We start from the raw sequence: 22206 nt of genomic DNA, 5'->3' as shown, positions 1-22206 counted from the left end.
TGCTTGTATCCATTTTGCAAAGTGGAATGACAGTGACACAGTGGAACAAACAATAAGAAGACAGAGTTGAAACCCAAAGCAACTGATTAGTGACCTTGGCATTTGCCACTAACTTGTTTTGTGATCTGGGACAATTTGGGTGAAGCACAGATCTTCAGTAATATGAGGGCCAGACTAGATATCTACTAAGGTCTGTTCCAACTCTTGCATTCTGTTTGTGACACCAAATGTGAGCTCTGCAGTTTAATACAAACAACAGCACCCAGAGTTCTGTGGTGACCTAATGAAAATATTTGGCACCATCAGTAGACCTGAAATCTGGCAGCTATTTCAGAAGGTTAGGCTGCCAAGAAAAGTTTACCACGGTCATATGCCTATTCCACAATGATATATTGGTCAAGCTAGTGTTGACAGCATTTCATAGGATCCCCTCCCAATTGCTAGTGAAGTAAAGCAAGGGTATGAATGGGATCCAGGGATATCTAATTCTTTGTATGCAACACTGTTAAGAGATTCAAGAAAAGACTTGGAAACTGATGTTGAGATCTGTTCCCAGTCCTTTGGAAAACCTTTTCAACTCATCAGACCAAGCACTCAAGATGGAACAAACATCCAATGTACTAAATAAAAGCATTCCTGTGGGCTTTAAAAGTTGCAATACCATTAAACAAACCACTTTTTTTTCAGACTAACAATGTTCAGTGTCCAATAACATTAATAGAAATAGAGTGTACTAAATAACTATACAGAAATGTCAATTCTTTTTCTCACTTCCAAATACTAACATCTTCTATGATTAAAAAATGGTAGCTCACCCACCTCCCAAAATTAGATGAAAGCAATATAAATGTACACAGAGTTCTGTAGAAAAGACATAAATTCATTCATTCCTCAAGGGCCTTATTTAGCATATTTTAATCCTAATTGACTGTCCTTTGGTAGCCTAGATGATTTATCACTCATCTGCCAGGGCACTTACAGCCCAGGGAATTAAAGGATCTTTTCCTTTCTAAGGCATTCATGGTTCATGACCACTAAATAAAGAGCATTTGAAAACAAATCCAAAAATGATGTCATAAAAGGCAAAGAACCGGATTTCACTTTTTGCTGCTTAAACACATATACTCATCCTAGAGGTATCGTAAATTTAACAAATAAATACATGTTTCAATTTCTGCAAGGCTGTCTGATCATTGTTTTTGAAGAAAGAATAGTTTTTGTTTTACAGAGCGTACCCTAACTACCCACTAATAAAAATGACTCCAAATGTATGAGAAAAAATTAGAGAGTGGAAAAATTTAAGACAAACATTTGATCTCATTTTAATCTTGCAGCGCAGGAATTGATGGAGAGGTACAAAATTAGATCAAAGCGTGTCAAGTAAATCTGTTGATTCCTAAAGCATTTTGTGCCTCAAATTAATTACACTTACATGTAATGACTAAGAAATTGGAACTACTAATGAAAATAACATATTTGGGAGTATTTTCATAAGTAGCCTCAAAGAAAATGAATTCTTATCAAATAAAACACTACAATTGAATATATTATATTATGGAAGCCATACCTGGAGCCACCTGAGAGAGATATACATTTGTGTTTTTGTGTTTTTTTTTTTTGTTTTTTTTTTTTTTTGTTTGTTTGTTTTTTTTTGACAGGCAGAGTGGACAGTGAGAGAGAGAGACAGAGAGAAAGGTCTTCCTTTGCCGTTGGTTCACCCTCCAATGGCCGCCGCAGCCGGCGCACTGCGGCTGGCGCACCGCGCTGATCTGATTGCAGGAGCCAGGTACTTCTCCTGGTCTCCCATGGGGTGCAGGGCCCAAGCACTTGGGCCATCCTCCACTGCACTCCCTGGCCACAGCAGAGAGCTGGCCTGGAAGAGGGGCAACCGGGGCAGAATCCGGCGCCCTGACCGGGACTAGAACCCGGTATGCCGGCGCCGCAGGAGGAGGATTAGCCTAGTGAGCCGCGGCGCCGGCCAGAGAGAGATATACTTTCCAAGTATGTTAGCTTTTGTCCTATTTCTGTTATATGGGGCTTTTCTTGCATACATACTTCATAGGCTTTTTTAAATTTATGTTGCTTAATTCAGAAAACATCTAAAAACCTCACTCAAGCAGGAACTCATTCAAAGAAAATTCCTTTAAAAACTTTTTTTTTTGCTGTTGTTCTTTTCCCCATTGTGAAGGCTGTGGCGTATTAAAGGAAAATCTAGGTATCTTCAGCATTTAAGCAAGGTATGAATGCATTCTTAACAGAAGGCATAGCAGGAGGCTTAGGGTAACTTCCAAGCTTCTATCTCAGGGGCTTGAATTTACTTTTCAGAAAGGTTGAAGATGCACTCTAAAGCCACTATTAGTAAGAGGATTGAGACAAGAAATTGTAACTAGAGTACCAGAAGAATTACACAGAAAACACAACCCATTAGGATTCCTAGGAAATGTGAAGCCAATAGGATAACAACTGCCTCATTTGTGCTTGCAAGACGATGAGGTCCCCAGAAGCTGAAAAGCAGGTTGGGAATAGAGTTTTCATAGTTCAGACGACTATCTTCCTTACTTGTAAATTCCATTTTGCAATTTGCCAACTGGCCAAAATGTACCCCTAACCCCATCATTGATACTCAAGGTATTTTTGTAACAATCTGTAGACATGCACAACAGTGAAAACTTTGAGATGCACTCCGTTGATCTTCCTTGTTGAGGGCAAACAAGGACATGATGTTCTGCTTTCTTATTTTAATTCTCAAAACATAAATAATATAGGACCTGTGTTTTGCATAGAAGTTTAAATCACAGCTTGGGACATTCACATACCATATTGAATGCCTGGGTTGGAGTCCCAGTTTTGTTTCCAGTTTCAGCCCTGTTAATGCAGACCCTAGAAGGCAGCAGGTGATGGCTCAAATAAGTATGGTCTCTGTCCCCCACATGGGAGATTCAGATTAAGTTCAGGTTCCTGGATTTGCCTGATCCAGCCTTGCTGTTGTGGGAATTTGGAGAATGAATCAGGGGATGGAAGATCTCTCTCTCGTTCTCTCCCCTGCCTTTCAAATAAATCAATATAAACAATACGAAAGTTAAAATATGTGCAAGTGTTCTGTTAGTAAATCTTGTTATTGTTGTGTTTTTTTGGTTAGTGATTATGCTGTTGAAAATGCCCACTTGATGGGGCTGGCACTGTGGTGCACTAGGTTAATCCTCCGCCTGCAGTGCCTGCATCCCATATGGGCGCCATTCTAGTCCTGGTTGTTCCTCTTCCGGTTCCAGCTCTCTGCTGTGGCCTGGGAAGGCAGTAGAAGATGGCCCAAGTGCTTAGGCCCCTGCACCCATGTGGGAGACCAGGAAGAGGCACCTGGTTCCTAGCTTTGGATCGACGCAGCTCTGGCCGTTGCAGCCATTTGGGGAGTGAACCAACTGAAGGAATACCTTTCTCTGTGTCTCTCTCTCTCACTGTCTGTAACTCTGTCAGATAAATAAATAAAATCTTTAAAAAAAAATTAAAATGCCCACTTGCATAGTAGTAAACACCTTCTAGGGTTCATAACTACAAGATTAGCATGTAGCTTGCTGAAAAGATTGGTGTGCTACATATGCATCTTTCAGACATGAATGATAATGTTGTCTTCTTCAGTTCAATGTTAATGAATCAACATATATTAAAGAAGATGTCTTTATGCACACACACACAAGCCAGGTAGTAATTGGTTGAGGCAAGTCTTGTGATCATAGGCTTACAACAACCTAATCTGTATTTCCTCTGTGTGGCGATGGTTCAGTATTCACCATTTCTATGTTCACAAAACTGCACAGAAAGTAACTGGTGAATATCGCAAATCAACTCTAGATACATTCAACTTAGACACAATAGAAATAATAATAAAGGAATGTAAGAACTATTGTTTTGTCTAGAAGACTTAATCAACTGTGGATAAGTCTCAGTAGAAACTGCAATTATGTTTAGATTTTGTCATTTCTTTACTGTACAAAAAATTATATTCATAATAAAAATATTTAAAATGCAAATAAACAGCAGCATAAGAGATGCAAATTCTTCATAATGCCAACAGAGAAAACTCCTCATATTTTGATGTTTAGGTTTATTGAAGAGCTTAGTATACACATATATAAAGAGACATATACAAATGGTGACTTAAGCTGAATTTTTCAGGTTGTTTTATAGGTTGTAATGCTTATTGAAATGTACTAAAAGAGGTTGCACCAAAACACATTTCATCTAGGTGTGTGAAAATCGTTTCCTGGGACAGTTGAGATGCTACATGGCATGTGTACATCCTTTACTAGCGTTTGAGTCCTGCCTATGCTGATTCCCATTTCCTGTTAATTCACACCCTGAGAGGCAGTGATGATGGCTCAAGAATTGGATCCCTGCCAACTACATGGAAGACTTACATTTTCTGTCTCCTGGCTTCAGCCTGGCCCAGCACAGCCTATCACAGTTATTTGGGAAGTAAATCAGCAGGTGGGAAATTCTGTGTGTGTATGTGTCTGTCTGTCTTTCTCTCTGTACCTTTCAAATAAATTAAAATATTTTAAAAATAAAAATGGTTTCCCGAGATCAGCACTGTGGTGTAGCAGGTAAAGCTGCCACTTGCAGTACCTGCATCCCATCTGGGTGTCGGTTTGAGTCCCAGCTACTCTACTTCTAATCCAGCTCTCTGCTACAGCCTGGGAAAGCAGTAGAAGATGGCCCAATCCTTGGACCCCTGTACCCATGTGGGAGACCAGGAAGAAGCTCCTGACTCCTGGCTTCAGATTGGCACAGCTCTGGCCGTTGTGGCAATATGGGGAGTGAAAACACCAGATGGAAGATCTCTCTCTCTCTCTGCCTCTCTGTAACTTTGTCTTCAAATAAATAAATCTTAAAAAAAAAGATCTCCTACATCCTCACTAACATTCTGCAGCTAAAATTATTTTTTGTTATTAGATTATTCGTATTTATTAACAAAGAAAATTGTACGTATTTATGAGGTACAATGTAATATTCCGATACATGCATACATTTTAATGATCAAATTAGGATAATTAGCATCCATTGCTTCATATATTCAAGATTTCTTTGTAGTGTGAACATTCAAAAGTCTTTTTTCTAGCTATTTAAAAATGCAGTATGTTATTGTTAACTATTTTTACCCTACTGCGAAAGAGAACACCAAAAGGATTACTTTTAAATAAAGGGAAAAAAAGTACTTTTAATTTGATAAAGCAAACTTTTCTGAGGTTTAATTTATATTTTTTTGAGATACTTGATTAACTCTGACCAAGAACCCAAGTGCAAGTGCTTAGGCATTACTATAGCTTATGAGACATAAAAAAATCCTCCACTAAATAAATTAATGAGACCAATCTTTGTGAACAAGTTTTACTATTAACTCCCATAATCCAACTCTTTGAGGACAGAGGTCCTGCATGAGTTAGTACACAGTGACTCCTGTTGTTAATTTAACAATTAACACTCATATGTATGATGTCAGTGATCATCTGAGGCTCTTGACATGAGCTGCCTAGGCTATGGAGGTCTTTGAATCCACAAAGTCCTCCAATATTTAGACAAGTCCATAAGCAAAGTAGAAGTTTTCTCCTTGCTTCAGAGAAAGTACCTCCTTCTTTGATGATCATTTATTTCTAGAGGGGTCTCACCCACAAAGGTCCTTCATGTAGGACACTTTTTGCCACAGTGTCTTGGATTTCCATGCCTGAAATTGCAGCTAAAATTCTTTGCAATGTTTTCTGCTGTGTTCTGATGGATAAAAACATTTACCATTATGATTTTAATTTGAAGATTAATTCTAGTTATTTGAACATATTTTCATGTTATTAGAAAGTTATACCTCTCCAGTTGGGATCTGTGTTTCCATGAATTTGTCTATTCAAGATTGTTATTGAGGAATTAATCTTTTACTAATTAATTTATAAGAAGTCATTTTATAGTTTTGGAATATGCCTACCATATATATTGCAAGTAATTTTCTTCCAGTGTAATGTTTGCCTTTTACTTTATTCACATACACATTTTATTGCTTTGTAATTCGTAGAAACCATTTAAATAGGCTGGATCACTGAAATGTCTTCTTGTTTCTGCTTCTTACATCATGCTTCCAACGACATGATCTTCAAGTACTTGTGTGTTTTTAAATTTGCATTTAATGACCTGTAAGTAATAGATTAATTCATTTATAAATAACTATTGGGTGGGCTCTATAATGTTGAGAATCTGAATAATCATTTAGTGTCCATTTCCATTTTATTAAGGGTGTTAACTAGGAATGGTAAAGAGCTATTAGTAAGTGTATATTAGCATCTGTGATTGCACAAGAGAGTTTCTTCACCTCTTTGTTCTATGTGATGAATTATTTAAAGATATTTTCCAGTGCTGGCTCATTCCTACATATTTAAAATAAGGCAGACCATACATCTGTGTATTTGATTACTGCTATTTTCTAAGGATTTTTGCATTGATATTCACAATTTTCCTAGACCTTTGGAATCTATGTTTTTTTGAGAGAATCATATTTTAAACTGAGAATACTGCCAATTCAAGGTGAATTGGCAAGTTTCAATTTCTTTTATGTACTGGAAAATGTTTCCATAGCATGAGAATTGTCATTCTCTGAAAAACTGAATATAATAACCTTTCAGACCACCTGGACCAGCATCTTTTGGGGAAACTATTTTTGATAACATTTCCTATTTAAACTATGTTTATTGTCTTATTTAGATTTTTCATTTTCACTCTTAGTTAACATATTTAATATCTTCTTTAAAATCAGTTCAATTACATTTTTCCATTATAACATTTTTATTATTTCAGGCTCATCAACATGTATGATAGTCCTATTTTCAAAAGATTTATATATTTATTATTGATTTGATAGGTAATGACAGAGAAAGAAGGAGAAACAGAGATATAGAAATGTCTGACATCTACTGGTTCATGTCCTAAATGGCCACAGCAGCCAGGGCTGGGCCAGGCTGAAGTCAGGATCTAGGATCTCCCATCCTGGCCACATCACTGGCAGGGACCCAGACACGTGAGCTATCTTCCCTTGACTTCTCAGGCACATGAGCAGGAATCTGGATGGGAAGCAGAGTAGCCAGGACTTGAACTGGCACTCGTTAGGGGATGCTGCCATTATAAGCAGCAGCATAACTCACTGTGCCACAATGCCAGCCCCTATATCCCCATTCTTATTCCCAGTGTTATTTGTGTTCATATCTTCTTCCATTTTCAGTAGATTCATTACTTTTTCAAAAGAAGCAATGTAGGGATTTGTTTTTCAACCAGTATTTTCTTCTTTCTAGATGAATACTGCTATTTATTTTCTTCATTCTGTTTTCCATACATTGGCTTTTATTTTATTAATTTCATGTTTTTGGGCCTCATGTCCAAAAATATTCCTGAAATGTGTTTTTGAATGCTACAGCCAATCTTAGAGAAGATACTATGTCTTTCCTTTTATTCTACAATATTTTTTCATATGATTTACATTACTGCTTTCTTGTTACCCATCTTTAAACAAGGATAAATCTGACAAGGCTAATAATGTCTGCACACAATAAATTGAAGTGCCCATTTTTCTATTCTCTGTTAACTACCACGGTGGTCAATGTTTTCAAGTTGTTTTTTAGATTCCCTGATTAAAGTGCTCTGCTCCTTTCCTACAGGTTTAAACAAGGGTGGGGTGAGGGACTTTCTGCTCTGCTGTGGTGGCATTTAACCATTATTTATTGTCTACTGTCCCAATAGTTCAAACAAATTGTAATAAATGAAAGATGTATAATACAGGTTCATACTAGAGTAGCATCTCCTTAATTGCACTTTTTAAATGGAAAATAAAGTATTAAGGTGTGTGGAACACTGTCTCAGTCTGTTCAGGCTGCTATTACAAATACCAGAGACTTGGAAGGTTATAAACAACAGAATTGTATGTCCCACAATTCTGGAGGCTGGGAATTCTAACAGCCGGAACCCAGCAGATTCAGAGCTTAGTTAGGGTTCATATTCTGCTCCAGAAACGGGACATGCTAGCTGTGTCCCACATGATGAAGGGTACAAGGCCTTGTTCAGGAGCACTAATTCCACACAGGTGATTAGTTTCCAGTGTAGGGAATTTGAGGGTACACCCACATCATTATTATCAGAAACCTGAAAGTATCTCCTATCTTTTCTCCTATGAACTTTGTTTTGAATAGCAAACTCTAGAGTCAATAGACAGAACTTGGGCTCTGGTTAATTGCTTGCCAGGCATAGACAAAAAGATAAGCCCTGATCATCTGGTGGTGCCATGACAAAAAGTACTCAAAAATGAAATAAATAAATAGATAGATAAATAAAGAAAGAAAGAATGTAGAAAAGAGCTCAGAAGCCTACCTAAAAGAGAGCCTAATGTTTGAAATTGGAACTTCAACAGACTAAATAACAGTACTGAATAATAATATTGCCCCCCAATAGACATGATATCATACTAACATAATTAATAAATTAAGAATAGACAACTAACTATTCTTATTTATAATGTCCTGTTATAAATGATTGCAAGACAGAGAGATCTTCTATCTACGAGGTCACTCTCAAATGCTTGTAATATCCAGGGCTGGGCAAGGCCAAAACCAGGAGCCAGAAAACTAAATGCAGGACTTCCCTGTGGCTGGCAGAGATACAACTTTTGGGCCATTGCCACCTCCTTGCACATGAGGAGGATGCTGGAGTGATGAGCTATGCACAGGTATCCAACCCACAAACTGCAATATGGGATGCGAGCCTCTTAACAACTAGGCCTAATGCTCCCTTCCAAGGAACTACTTATTAGAGAAGAATTCCAATTAATACATGTGGAAGCCATCAGGAACTTAGAAAATCACCAGTAATACCAAAATAACAATTGCCTTGGGAAAGACTCACTTGAATGCTTACATCTCAGACATCCCTGAGTTCTTGACATAGTCAGTTCTTTCTTGTACACAAAGACCAAAGAGTGGCATAAGCACTGAAAAGCAAATGCGAAAAGGAGCTCAATAGTAATGAAATAAAAATAAATGAAGGTAATATAAATAAATGAAGAAAGTCAGGTAGTTATAGTGACAAACTAGAGAAGTAATCCTCTGTTCAAAAGGGTCAGTTACCATGCCAGTGAATTCTTTTGGGCTCAGTGCTGCCAGATTAACTTGATTTGTGTTTTTTGAGAACAAAAATTTTTTTATAGGAGTCACACTGAAATTTTGAAAGTTAGTTGATTAAACAATTCTAAAGCCTTCTTTGGATTCAATAAAATATGTCTATGAATCAATGCTGGCATGGATATTACTTTCTTAATCAAAGTGTTACATATCAAATGACAGATGTCTAAATTCTGCTTATGAATAACACAAAGTAACTCACTTATAAACTTTCTGTATGTTCCTACATTAAAACAAGTTGCTCATCTGTAGAATACAGATAGTGAGTAATTTCACAATCTTTCTTTAGACCCAAACTTTCTGAGCAACTTTTGGAAGAGTTCACAACACAAACATATAAGACAATAGAGAAATTCAATAGAAAATAAATAAAACATTAAAATTCTCAGGATCAGGCATATTTTTGCTTCTACAATCTGCCTTTGCAGAAATGAGGCATTCGGTTTCAGGGAAAATGAAACATTGTATCTTGTTTATTGGTTCTTCAATCAGATATGCACTGCTGAGTCTTTAACATTGTGTTTTAGCTGTTCTGTATTTGCTGGCTAAAGATAAAGAAAAAGTATATTAAAATAAGATGCTGGTAAGAACATCAAAGATTAAATGAAAATTTGGACTGCTACACTCGCAGTATAAAAATGCCTAACTCTAGTTTCTCACAATTTATCCAATTTTGAATTGATGCTTTTTATATAATATGGTGATCTCAGATAACACAACAGAAACATCACCTGTGAATTTCATGGAAATTTGTCCAGATTCTTAGTCTGTAGGATTTAAAGGAAAATGTGCTATCATTCTTGGTTATTACTAATCTCATTACAAAAGCTTTCAACCCAAAAGTGATGTTTACAAAGCAGTAACAAAGATGTAGAGTGACATGAGAAATACAGAGTTTAGAATAAGTGCTATCCTTGGCAAAAAATGCATATCCTGAGAAACCAAAATTTTGGTTTTAAAAAGAATTGCGTGATCTGAGTTGCAGAGCTGACTGAGCCAGCCAAATGGGGTGTGTGTGTGTGTGTGTGTGTGTGTGAGAGAGAGAGAGAGAGAGAGAGAGTGAGTGTGTGTGTGTGTGAAATGTGCTGTGCTCCTCGCAGCTGCAGTGATGCTGTTATGAAACATTCTTCCCAGTCCTCCGTCCATGAGCCTGACTTTCCTTCAGATCTCAATTCAGTTGTAGCTGTTACAGTTTTTGAAGATGCCTCTGACTTCCTTCACCTGTCCAAAGCCTTTCACTCTAACCTAGCACTGCCTGTCCCCTCTGGGTAGCACTCATTAGGGTTGTGATTGTTAAAATAATGTCAGTATCCCTACTAGACTCTAAGAGTCACAAAGACAGGGTTCATTTCTGATTTTGTGTTTATTGAATCGTCCATCCCAAGTAGAAATCCAGAGTTCAGAATTTAAGTCCTAAATCTTCCACTGCAAAGGAATCCTGGGCAAATCATGTAATGTGTTCATCCGAAAAATGAAAAGTAAAATGACAGGGATGTCTTGATGGCATAAAAATATTAAAGAATGTGGATGACAATTACTGTCTTCTCAATCTCAGGCTATTTTCGCTTTGTTCTATTGCATATTGTCATTATTATAGAGGTATCATTACTTGCAAGTGGTAAAAATTCTTTTGTATTTGCATTGAATACTCTTCTATTCAATGAACCCAGATGACTTTGAAACAGAACTTTTCTATCATGAAATTAAATCACTTAACTACATAGATGCTCCTCAACATACAATGGGATTACATTCTGATAAATCCAATATAAGCTGAAAATATATTTGATACAAGCTGAAACTGCATTCAATACACCTAAACTATCAAACACCTTAGTTTAGCAACCTAACATACTGCCAGAAAGGGTGGGGAATTTTTTTCTGCAAAGAGTCATTCGAATATTTACAACACCATTAGTGGGCCATACAAATTATCAAAAATTTAAAAAATTAGCCCCCTATAGACTTATTGAATTTCAAGTCCTGCCTGCAGTGGCCTTGGCAGGGCCAGAGTGAATGATTTTGTGGGCCTCATATGGCCCATGGGTTGGATGTTCCCCAGACCTGCTAGAGTATCAGTTGTTCACCCCTGTGATCTGACTAGGCACTGAGGAGCTGTCCTGCTCAGCATGATGACAGAGTATGTTACCACATGATGCTAGCACAGGAAAAAATCAAAATTCAAAGTATAGTTCCTACTGAATGCATACTTGCTTTTGCAGCATCACAAAATGGAATCCATGTAAGCCAAACTTTTATAAATGGAGGATTGTGCTTAGAAGTTGGATGTGTCTTTTAATTGATAAATGTTCAATTTAGAAAGATAGGTTTAAGCTATCTGGAGACCTGTTTAAATCAATAGATTATCTGGCAATAAAATATGTTACAATATTATGAGGTGTTCAATAACTACATTCAGTTCCCATATCTGCCAGATATACATTCAATTTCATTATTTTCAGCGTGAGTATATATTTTCCATTTGTTCAGAGGTGTTCAGGGTGCAATCATAACCTCAAGAATTGGTTACCTTATAGTACCAAATTAAATATATTCATAGACACTATCAGTAAACTTGCACAGCTGTATTACGTTTTAGACATATTTATTTTATTTCATTTTCAGGAAAAAATGGATGATTTTATAGTCTTTGTTGAAGGTAGTACCATGCCTCAATGTAGCTAAATTAAGTTAAATAATAAAAAGGAAATTATAACAGCCATTGTTCATATCATTAAGTGATAACTGAATGCATCCAACTTAAACTTATAACTTAGTAAAATTGACAATTCATACATTACTTTTAAAAAGTGTTAGAAAGGATTGGAATATAAGCATAGCTCCAGAACTTCTATAAAAGAGAATAGTAAATAGAGGGATAGTAGGAAAATTTCACTAGGAAAATGTAACCAAATGGGCTTGCCTTGTGATACAGTGGGTTAAGTTTCTGTTTGCAATACAGGCATATTATATCATAGTGCTGGTTCAAGTTCCAGCCAATCTGCTTCCAATCCAGCTTCCTGCTAATGAGGCTGGGAGGGTAACAGATGATGGCCCAAGTTCTTGGGACCTTGCTACATCGATGTGGAAAACCTGGATGGAGTTCTAGGCCCCCAGCTTCAGCCTGACCAAATCCAGGCTCTTATGGTCATTCGGGGAGTGAACCAGTGGATGCAACGACTCTCCCTCCCTCTTTCTCTCAGTCTGTCTTTCAAATACATAAATAAATTGAGAGTAAGTAAGTAAGTAAATCTTTTGTTTAAGAAGGTAACCAGAGACTTTCTTTTGCCTTGAATGTGCTTTAGAATACATTGATTTTATTTGCATCATATATTTACTTGAGGAAAAATCAGTGGCAAGGGGACTAGTTAGTCCACCCAGGTCATTCTCTGGTTCCGACACTGTCCTGGCATCTTGCTATCTTCTATGTATTAGACCAATTCTAACAACTTGGACACAAGGCAGTCAACTTCATAAATAGGCTTATTCAGATATACTTAATATAGAGTACAACTCATCCATTCACAAAGGGTACAACTCAATGACTTATAGTATATTCACAGAATTAGGAAACCAACACGATTTTAGAAATTGTTATTACTTATGTTTTGTTTAACTACTACACTATTTAGTGTAATGACTACTGTTTTCTTGTAGTGATATTTTGAATTATAAATTTTTCCTATCCTTCTACTTTGTTTAACTGTATCTTTGAATCTAAACTGTCTCCTATAGACAGCTCTTGATCCAATTAACTTTGGGCTAATTATAAGGATGACTTCTGAGATCAGTGTTTGGGAGTTCTGATCCAAAGAGGGTTCTTCGTAGCTGTGCATTTCCATGATTTTCGCTGGTAGACTTCCCAACACGTGGTTTAACATACATCTCTAATGTACTTCCCTACATCTCTAATGAAGTGCTCAGCTCCCTCTTTCCCATTCAGCCTTCATTGTTCTTGGGATTGCTTGAACTTTTCCTCACTCTATCACTGGAAGTTTTCTTAAGGAGAGTTTAGGAACTCTTTTTTCATGCCCTGTCTTTTTTTTTTCTTAGAAAACTTTCATTTAATAAATATGAATTTTGAAAGTACATCTTTTGTATTATAGCGATTTCCCCCCATAACCACCCTCCCACCCGCAAACCATCCCATCTTCTACTCCCTCTCCCATCCCATTCTTCATTAAGATTCATTTTTGATTATCTTTATATACAGAAGATCAACTTAGTATATACTAAGTAAAGTTTTCAACAGTTTGCACCCACACAGAAACACAAAGTATAAAGTATTGTTTGAAGAGTAATTTTATTGTTAAGTTACATAGTACAACACATTAAGGACAGAGATCTTACATGGGGAGTAAGTGCACAGTGACTTCCGTTGTTGATTTAACAATTGACACTCTTATTTATGATGTCAGATATCACCCGAGGCTCTTGTCATGAGCTGTCAAGGCTATGGAAGCCTCTTGAGTTCACAAACTCTGACCTTACTTAGACAAGGCCATAATCAAAGTGGAAGTTCTCTCCTCCCTTCAGAGAAAGGTACCTCCTTCTTTGATGCATACCCTGTCTTTCCATGAACAAATGTCTGAGCCACAAGTCTGGAACCAGGAGTAGAAAAATGTCACACTTCTCCAAGTAGCACACGTACTTTAAGAGCCATGCACTTGATGTTGAGGAGGAGTCATGCCCTCCAGTTTTCTCAATTACTTCTCCCAACATAGAACCTCTGCTTTGCAAACAAGCAGGGCCAAGGGTGATTTAGGGAGGCTGGTACTGTGGCATAGTGGGTAAAACCACGGCCTGCAGTTCCAGTATCCTGTATGGGCACCAGTTCGAGTCCTGGCTGCTCCATTTTCAACCCAGCTCTCTGCTATGGCCTGGGAAATCCGAAAAAGATGGCCAAAATTCTTGGGTCCCTGCACCCACGTGGGAGACCCAGAAGAAGCTCCTGGATCCTGGCTTCCGACAGGTGCAGCTCTGGCCATTGCAGCCAATTGGGGTGTGAACCAGCGGATAGAAGACCTTTCTCTCTCTCACCATCTCCTTCTCTCTCTGTGTAACTCTTTCAAATAAATAAATAAATAAATCTCTTTTTAAAAGAGTGATTTAGGATCCCAATATTCTTTGCCATGTACCCATGCTACAGTCTGTCATATGAATAGGGACCATGTGAAAGAAGGAAACTTATCTCTGTTAGTGGTACTATCCTGAAACTTAGCTTCCAATACGTAACTGGATGTTGGGATAAGAAATACTGATGCCTCACTCTTCACAAGAACATACTGTAGATCTTCATTAGGAGCTTGGGGGAAAGTGAAGCCTTGTGTTCTTGGCTGGATCTATCTAGGGAAAGAAAGAATTTGGTTGTGGTTCCAATGCCACAGATTTGCTATTCTCATTGAGTTTTAGATTTTCTGGAATAAATATTACTTCATTTTCTGTATGCTCTTAGGACCATTTTGAGAGAACTTAATTTGGTTTTGTGCATATTTTAAACACTTTTCACGACTAAGCAGTGGGTCTATGAGCTCCTCATATTGCCATTACAGAAGTGAAGCTAGTAGTCAATGTTTTTCTATGACTCAATTCTCTATGTGTTTTTTCCTTGTCATTGCTTTTGTGCCATCAGTACAAAATGTTTGCTGACTTAAGTATATAAAAACTAAGAATTTATTCTCCATCTTATATGTATCAACTATTGAATAAAGTATTATTTTTATTCACACCAATTTCCATGGAAATTCCAGAATACTGGATCTTAAATTATCTTGCTATAGCTTGTTTACTGCCAGAATCAGTTTCTTTAAAAAAAAAAGATTTTTATTTATTTATTTGAAAGTCAGAATTATACAGAGAGAGAAGGGGGGGCAGAGAGAGAGAGAGAGGTCTTCCATCACTGATTTACTCCCACAATGGCCAGAGCTGTGCCAATCCAAAGCCAGGAGCCAGGAGCTTCTTCCAGGTCTCCCATGTGGGTGCAGGGGCGGAGCCCAAGGACTTGGGCCATCTTCTACTGCTTTCCCAGGCCACAGCAGAGAGCTGGATTGGAAGTGGAGCAGCCAGGATTTGAACCAGCACCCATATGGGGTGCCATCTTTACCCGCTCTACCACAGTGCCAGCACCCAATAATCAGTTTCTTTAATATCCCTTTTAGTGTAGCCCTATAGTAAAACAAAACAAAACATATTTTATGTGTTTGATTATGTCCTTATTTTATTCTCATTTCTTTTTTTTTTTTTTTTTTTTTTTTTGACAGGCATAGTGGACAGTGAGAGAGAGAGAGACAGAGAAAAAGGTCTTCCTTTGCCGTTGGTTCACCCCCCAATGGCCGGCGCACCACGCTGATCCGATGGCAGGAGCCAGGTACTTATCCTGGTCTCCCATGGGGTGCAGGGCCCAAGGACTTGGGCCATCCTCCACTGTACTCCTGGGCCACAGCAGAGAGCTGGCCTGGAAGAGGGGCAACCGGGACAGAATCCGGCACCCCAACCGGGACTAGAACCCGGTGTGCTGGCGCTGCAGGAGGAGGATTAGCCTAGTGAGCCATGGCGCCGGCCTCTCATTTCTTAAAAGTATTTTTATCAGTCATAAAATTCTGCATTAGTGTTTTCTTCCCTGAGGGTTTTCAAAGGCCATTGCTGTCTTCCATTTGAATAGTTCTTGAAGAGATATCAGTGGATGTTCTTGTCCCACTGTGTGCAATGCGTTTTACTTCTTTGGCTGCTTTTAGGATTCCTGACTTTGTTACTAATTTTAAGCAATTAGATTATGATGTGCTTTATCATAATTTGCTTTGTGTTTAATGCTGCTTGGGGCTTGTTGAGTTTCTTGGATCAATGAATTATTTTAATAAGATTTGGAAAGATGGTAAGCCTTATTTCATTGAAAAATATTCTTGCCATAATCTCTCCTCATTTTCTAATATAATTACATGTAGAAGAGATGCCTTGATATAGTTCTATGTGTCATCAAGGCCTTGTTAGATCTTTTTCAGTCATTTTTCTCATTTTTCTCTTAGTCATAAAATTTGAATAATGTATTACCACCTGGAAGTTCAATGTTGTTTTTTTTATGCAGTGTTTAATCTAGAGAAAAGTTTAATTCAAATATATTTTTCAGCCCTCAGATTTCCATTTGGCTCCTTTTTAAATTTAAAAATTACAATTCTCTATGGGTATCACCTATGTTGTCCCTCATTATTTTCATGTTTTCCCTTAAATCCTTGCACAAATTTACCATACCTGTTTTAAAGCCTTACCTAATCTTATCCTATCAATTCAGTAAAATTGCTTCTGAAACCATCTTCATTAACTGATTTTAATCATATTTAGGAATCATAATTTTCTGTGTCTGCCTAGTAATGTTCCAGTAGTTGTTGGATGTTACAGTTACTACATTATTAAATATCTGGATTTTTTGTGTTCCTTAATAGACCATTCAGTTTTCTGCCAGTAGCCTGTTATTTAATCTCAAGTGGGTTTAGTCCTTTTAGGACAGGTTTTCAGATTTTGTTAGTGTGTGTGTGTGTGTATGTGTGTGTGTGGTACAGATTTTGCTCCAGATTATTTTAGTCCTATTCTTCAGATGTAGTCTTTCAGGGACACTAGCAAATGTTCAGGGTTTTCGATGATGACCTTTTGTTCTTTTTTTAAAATTTTTTAAAATTTTTTATTTTTTTTTTTATTTTTTGACAGGCAGAGTTAGACAGTGAGAGAGAGAGAGAGAGAGACAGAGAGAAAGGTCTTCCTTTCTCCGTTGGTTCACCCCCAAGTGGCCATTATGGTCGGCGCGTTGCAGCTGGCGCCCTGCACAGATGCGAAGCCAGGAGCCAGGTGCTTCCTCCTGGTCTCCCATGCAGGTGCAGGGCCAGAGGACTGGGGCCATCCTCCACTGCACTCCCTGGCCACAGCAGAGAGCTGGACTGGAAGAGGAGCAACCGGGACAGAATCTGGTGCCCTGACCAGGACTAGAACCCCAGGGTGCCAGTGCCACAGGCAGAGGATTAGCCTAGTGAGCTGCGGCGCCCGCAGACCTTTTACTTTTTTTGGTCTGAATTTAAGCATCCAGCCTTTGTGTGAGTTCTAGAAATTGCTCCCCTCAAATTTCCCTGGTGGTAACTTTGAACCCGAAATTGTTTCTCTGGTCTCTTGATTTCACCATGTACATGCATAAGTTCCTATTTAGCCAAAGATTCAATAAGTTCCCTTCTGTAGACTTAGCGAAGTTTCTTTATCTTCAGCACCCTACCCTTCAAAATCTAACTGCTTCTGTAGCCTGGACCTCTGATCACTCTACTCTCCTTATCTCAGTGAGACTGTGTTCTGTTTAACCTCCCTTTCCTGGAAAGTCCGGCTAAGTGAAAAGCCAGAAGATCATGGAGCTTAGCCTGTTTATTTCCTTCTTCAGTCCCACCCTGCCTATTGCTGAACATCTTAAGAACAGTTATGTCATATTTTGTCTAGTTTTCTATCACGGCAAGGGCACAGCTGGGTACTAGATAACCCCTCAGACCTGCAGCAGAAGCACTCTTGAATTTTTAAGAGAAATGCGTGTCACAGAACCTGCAGAGCCTGGAAAACTATGCAAGACACCTGGATTTCACTCGCTAAACTAAAGGGAACCACAGAAACATTGTAGGCAAGAAAGATACATAAGAAGATCTCAATTTTTAAAGTAGCACCCTGGTTTCATTAGCAATAGATTGTAGATGAGAAAGAATGAATGCAAATAGGCTGGTTAGAAGACCAATATTCTGACAAAATATTTTGAGGGTTTAGAACTTCTGCTCTTAGTAGATGCTAGTTGAGAAATATTTGGTGAAAGTTTGGATATGGGGGTTAGGGAAACAGAGAAATTAAGAAAAGCTTCCAGGTATTTTTTTGGTTGGCCAACCAAATGGAATATACTGCCATCCATTGACATACTTTTTTTTTCAGATCTTATTTATTTATTTTAGAGTTAGAGTTACAGACAGTGAGAGGAGAGACAGAGAGAAAGGTCTTCATTCTGTTGGTTCACTCCCCAATTGGCCGCAATGGCTGGAGCTATGCTGATCCAAAGCCAGGAGCCAGGTGCTTCTTCTGGGTCTCCCATGTAGGTTCAGGAACTCAAGGACCCGGACCATCTTCCACTGCTTTCCCAGGCCATAGCAGAGAGCTGGATTGGAAGAGGAGCAGCCGGGACTAGAACCGGTGCTCATGTGGGATGCTGGCGCCACAGGCAGAACATTAACCTACTGAGCCAAGGCGCTGGTCCCCAGTTGACATACTTTAAAGATGTTTCTTTGTAGTGCTGCTGCTGTGGCATAGTAGGTTGAGTCTCCACCTACAGAGTGGACATCCCATATGGGCACCAGTTTGAGTCCTGACTGTTCCACTTCCAGTCTAGCTCTGTTTATGGTCTGGGAAATCAATGGAAGATGGCCCAAGTGCTTGGGCCCTTGCATCCATGTGGGAGACCCAGAAGAAGACCTGGCTCCTGGCCTTGCAGCCATCTGGGGAGTGAATCAGCAGATCGAAGACCTTTCTCTCTGACTCTCCCTCTCTCTGTCTGTAACTCTGTCTTTTGTATAAAATAAATAAATCTGTAAAAAAAAAAAAAGATGTTTCTTTTTAAACTAAGGACTCTTTGTGAATACACATTCTATTAGCTTTTTTGGGGGGGCTACAATAACAAATTGCATAGATGGGGGCCTTAAAACAACGGACTCACAGCTCTGGAGACAAGGAGTGTAAAATGATGGTGTTGGACGAGTCCATTTGAGGATTGTGAGAGAAGAATCTGTCCCAAGCATATCCTCTTGGCTTGTAGATGACCATTTTTACTCCATGTCTCTTCACATTGTCTTCTATTTGTGCATGTCTTTGTGTTAAAATCTTCCCTTTTCTTTGGGACTTCAGTCACATCGTATTAGGGACCACTGCAATGAACCCAAATTATCTTGGTTAGCTTTATAAAGCAGTCTCTCCAAATCTGGTCATATTACAAGGAACTAGTGGGTAGGTCTTCAACACACAAATTTGGGTGGACAAAATTCAACCTGCAGTAAGAGACAAGTTTGATAGAAAAGAAAATACCCAAAAATAAAATTTTTGTAACCAATGATACTTTATTAGATCTTCAAATATTGGCAGAGATGGCAATGCAAGCTTTAAACCCAGGTCTTCTGGGATGTGAATTAATGTTTATTAAAATGTTAAAATTTGGTATATGATGTCATATATTATTTTATGATGTTTCTAAATTACAGTGTGTGGTATGTATGTGTATGTATAAATAATTAACTCAGTCATTATCCATTAATAACATTCTTGGTGGTTTTTGGTAACAACAAATTTCCAAAAGCATATTTGAAAAACTTATCTCAATAATAGGTTAGTACTGAGACGTATAGAGAACTACAACTGCATATGTGGTATGAAGTCAGGAAAATGGTCCTAAATACAAAAGGAAAAAAATAAATTTAAAGATAGCAAATAAGGAATTAGTCTGGTTTCATGAGCAGAGTCTTGACATAATGAAAACAGTCATACAAGCTCAAACAACAACAAAAAATCATTCATGCTTACTAGTATTAATAAAATACATGAGCATGAAGAACACTCAGAAAAAGAGACCACACAAGTAAAAATGTCACCAAATGAAAATGTGTCTCCCAATCATCAGTGAGGTGGTGGTAGGTCTTTGAGCTAATAAAAAGTTATGATTATCCCTACAAATTGTCCTTATACAATTGAGCTATAATATAAATATCTTGACAGCAAAGAACATCCTAATATGCTTCACATATGTTCTAATTTTAAGTTATTGATAATAAATCTCTATAGTTAAAACTCCTGAAAATCATCAGTTGGGCCAAAACTTTTGTGAGTTCTCTCAATGTAGAGAAGAGAGCAGCAAGGCAGAAAGGATAATTTCATCTCCAAATCATAGAGAATCAGATGTTTAAAATGTTCACAGAGAGCCTTATGGTTAAGATTCTCATTCTGGGAGTTAGGCCACCCAAATATTCTTTCCCATTATATATTTTCAAACACTTTATATTAAGTATGCTATATTGAAAGCTTATTACTGTGACACTGTATAGTGAGCTCTGTATGTCTCAAATCTTATTTGCTCATTCTGACAACACTAAGGTATTCATGTTTCCTTTAACAAAGTTTTAGTTATTTGGAAACTAGAAAGAAAAAATCAGCTTTGTTATATTTATTCTATGACTTTAAGTTCTTTCTTTTTTTTAATTTTCAATAATCTTTATATACAGAAGATCAATTTAGTATGTACTAAGTAAAGATTTCAACAGTTTGCACCCACACAGAAACACAAAGTGTAAAGTACTGTTTGTGTACTAGTTATAGCATTAATTCACATTGAACAATACATTAAGGACAGAGATCCTACATGAGGAGTAAGTGCACAGTGACTCCTGTTGTTAACTTAACAAATTGACACTCTTGTTTATGGTGTCAGTAATCACCCTAGGCTCTTGTCAGGAGTTGCCAAGGCTATGGAAGCCTTTTGAGCTTGCTGACTCTGATCATATTTAGACAAGATCATAGTCAAAGTGGAAGCTCTCTCCTCCCTTCAGGGAAAGGTACCTCCTTCTTTGATGGCCTGTTCTTTCCACTGGGATCTCACTCACTCACAGAGATCTTTCATTTAGTGTTTTGTTTGTTTGTTTTTGGCCAGAGTGTCTTGGCTTTCCATGCCTAAAATACTCTCATGGGCTCTTCAGCCAGATCCGCATGCCTTAAGGGCTGATTCTGAGGCCAGAGTGCTGTTTAGGGCATCTGCCATTCTATGAGTCTGCTGTGTATCCCGCTTCCCATGTTGGATCGTTCTCTCCTTTTTAATTCTATAAGTTAGTATTAGCAGACATTAAGTTCTTTCTTCCAAAATTTTTTAACTTACAAATGTTATTTTATTTGATTCTCACAAATATCCTTGAAGATGAAAATCATTACACATGTTTTACAGTTGAGTCAATTCAAAAAGATTAAATAACTTCCCCCAAACAACTAACTTTTAACTAGCAGAACTTAAACTAAAATGATGTATTAGTTAGGATAAAGCAATGCTACTAGACAGACTCATTTTTCCATTTTTCCTTCCTCCTGCTTAAACAAAACTAGTACCTTAATGAGCATGTCTACTGCTCTCCTGTAATAATCCAGAGATCCATGGCTCCAGAATAGCAGGATGGCTGTCATACTTGAAATCTACCTTCCTACTCTTAGCCCAAGCCTCTTGTTGTCTTCATTTCCCACCCACCATAAAGGGAAAATGGGAGGTATCAACAATTGCTTTGTGTTTAATAAGACCACACTGCTGCTCCTAGTGCAAGGACCAGAAGCTAATCACAAGGCCATACCTAGTAGCCATAAGAGAAATAGCAGGGAGGCCATGAACTGGGTGATGGTATTTTGTTAGTGTTGTTTAGAAGATGAAATTCAGAGAAATTCATGGAAGTCATCGAGACAATTTGAGAAAAGAGATAAGGCAACATAAGGAGACAAAATAGCACCTACTCTCTTTCAAAATGAGAATGACATGAGCCAAGAACACAGCTGAAAATCTCAAAGGAAAGGTGGGGAAAAGTCTATCCTTCACATGCATACTCCCAGTTAACTAGATAACATGTTGTCCCCCCTCCCATGACACTGAAATTATACTCAGAATCTTTTATGCAGATAGATTAATAGTAATTGGAAGAGGATTAGCACCAGATCTAGCAAATTCCTGCTTAGGGAAAGATCTGAGGAGGGTTTTGAGAGTGGCTTCAGCATCTGGTAAAGGATGTGATAGACAACAAGGGACTTGCATGATAGATGAAAGCGTTTACATTAAGCCTATGACTTAGAACATCTTGATTTTTGCAGAATTGTTAAAACTCCCTCTGAGTGGGTCATGGTTAAAACAAAGTAGATTTGCATCATCTTCATGAGTGTCATGGCTGCATGACAGGAAGCTAAAGGGAGTACATAAACTCTTGCTGCAAAAACACTC

Source organism: Oryctolagus cuniculus, chromosome 14 (assembly GCF_051225735.1).
Source record: "Oryctolagus cuniculus isolate XC-2025 breed Fujian yellow rabbit chromosome 14, ASM5122573v1, whole genome shotgun sequence".
In the NCBI taxonomy this organism is placed as follows: Eukaryota; Metazoa; Chordata; class Mammalia; order Lagomorpha; family Leporidae; genus Oryctolagus; species Oryctolagus cuniculus.
Note: the sequence above shows the minus strand (reverse complement) of the source record.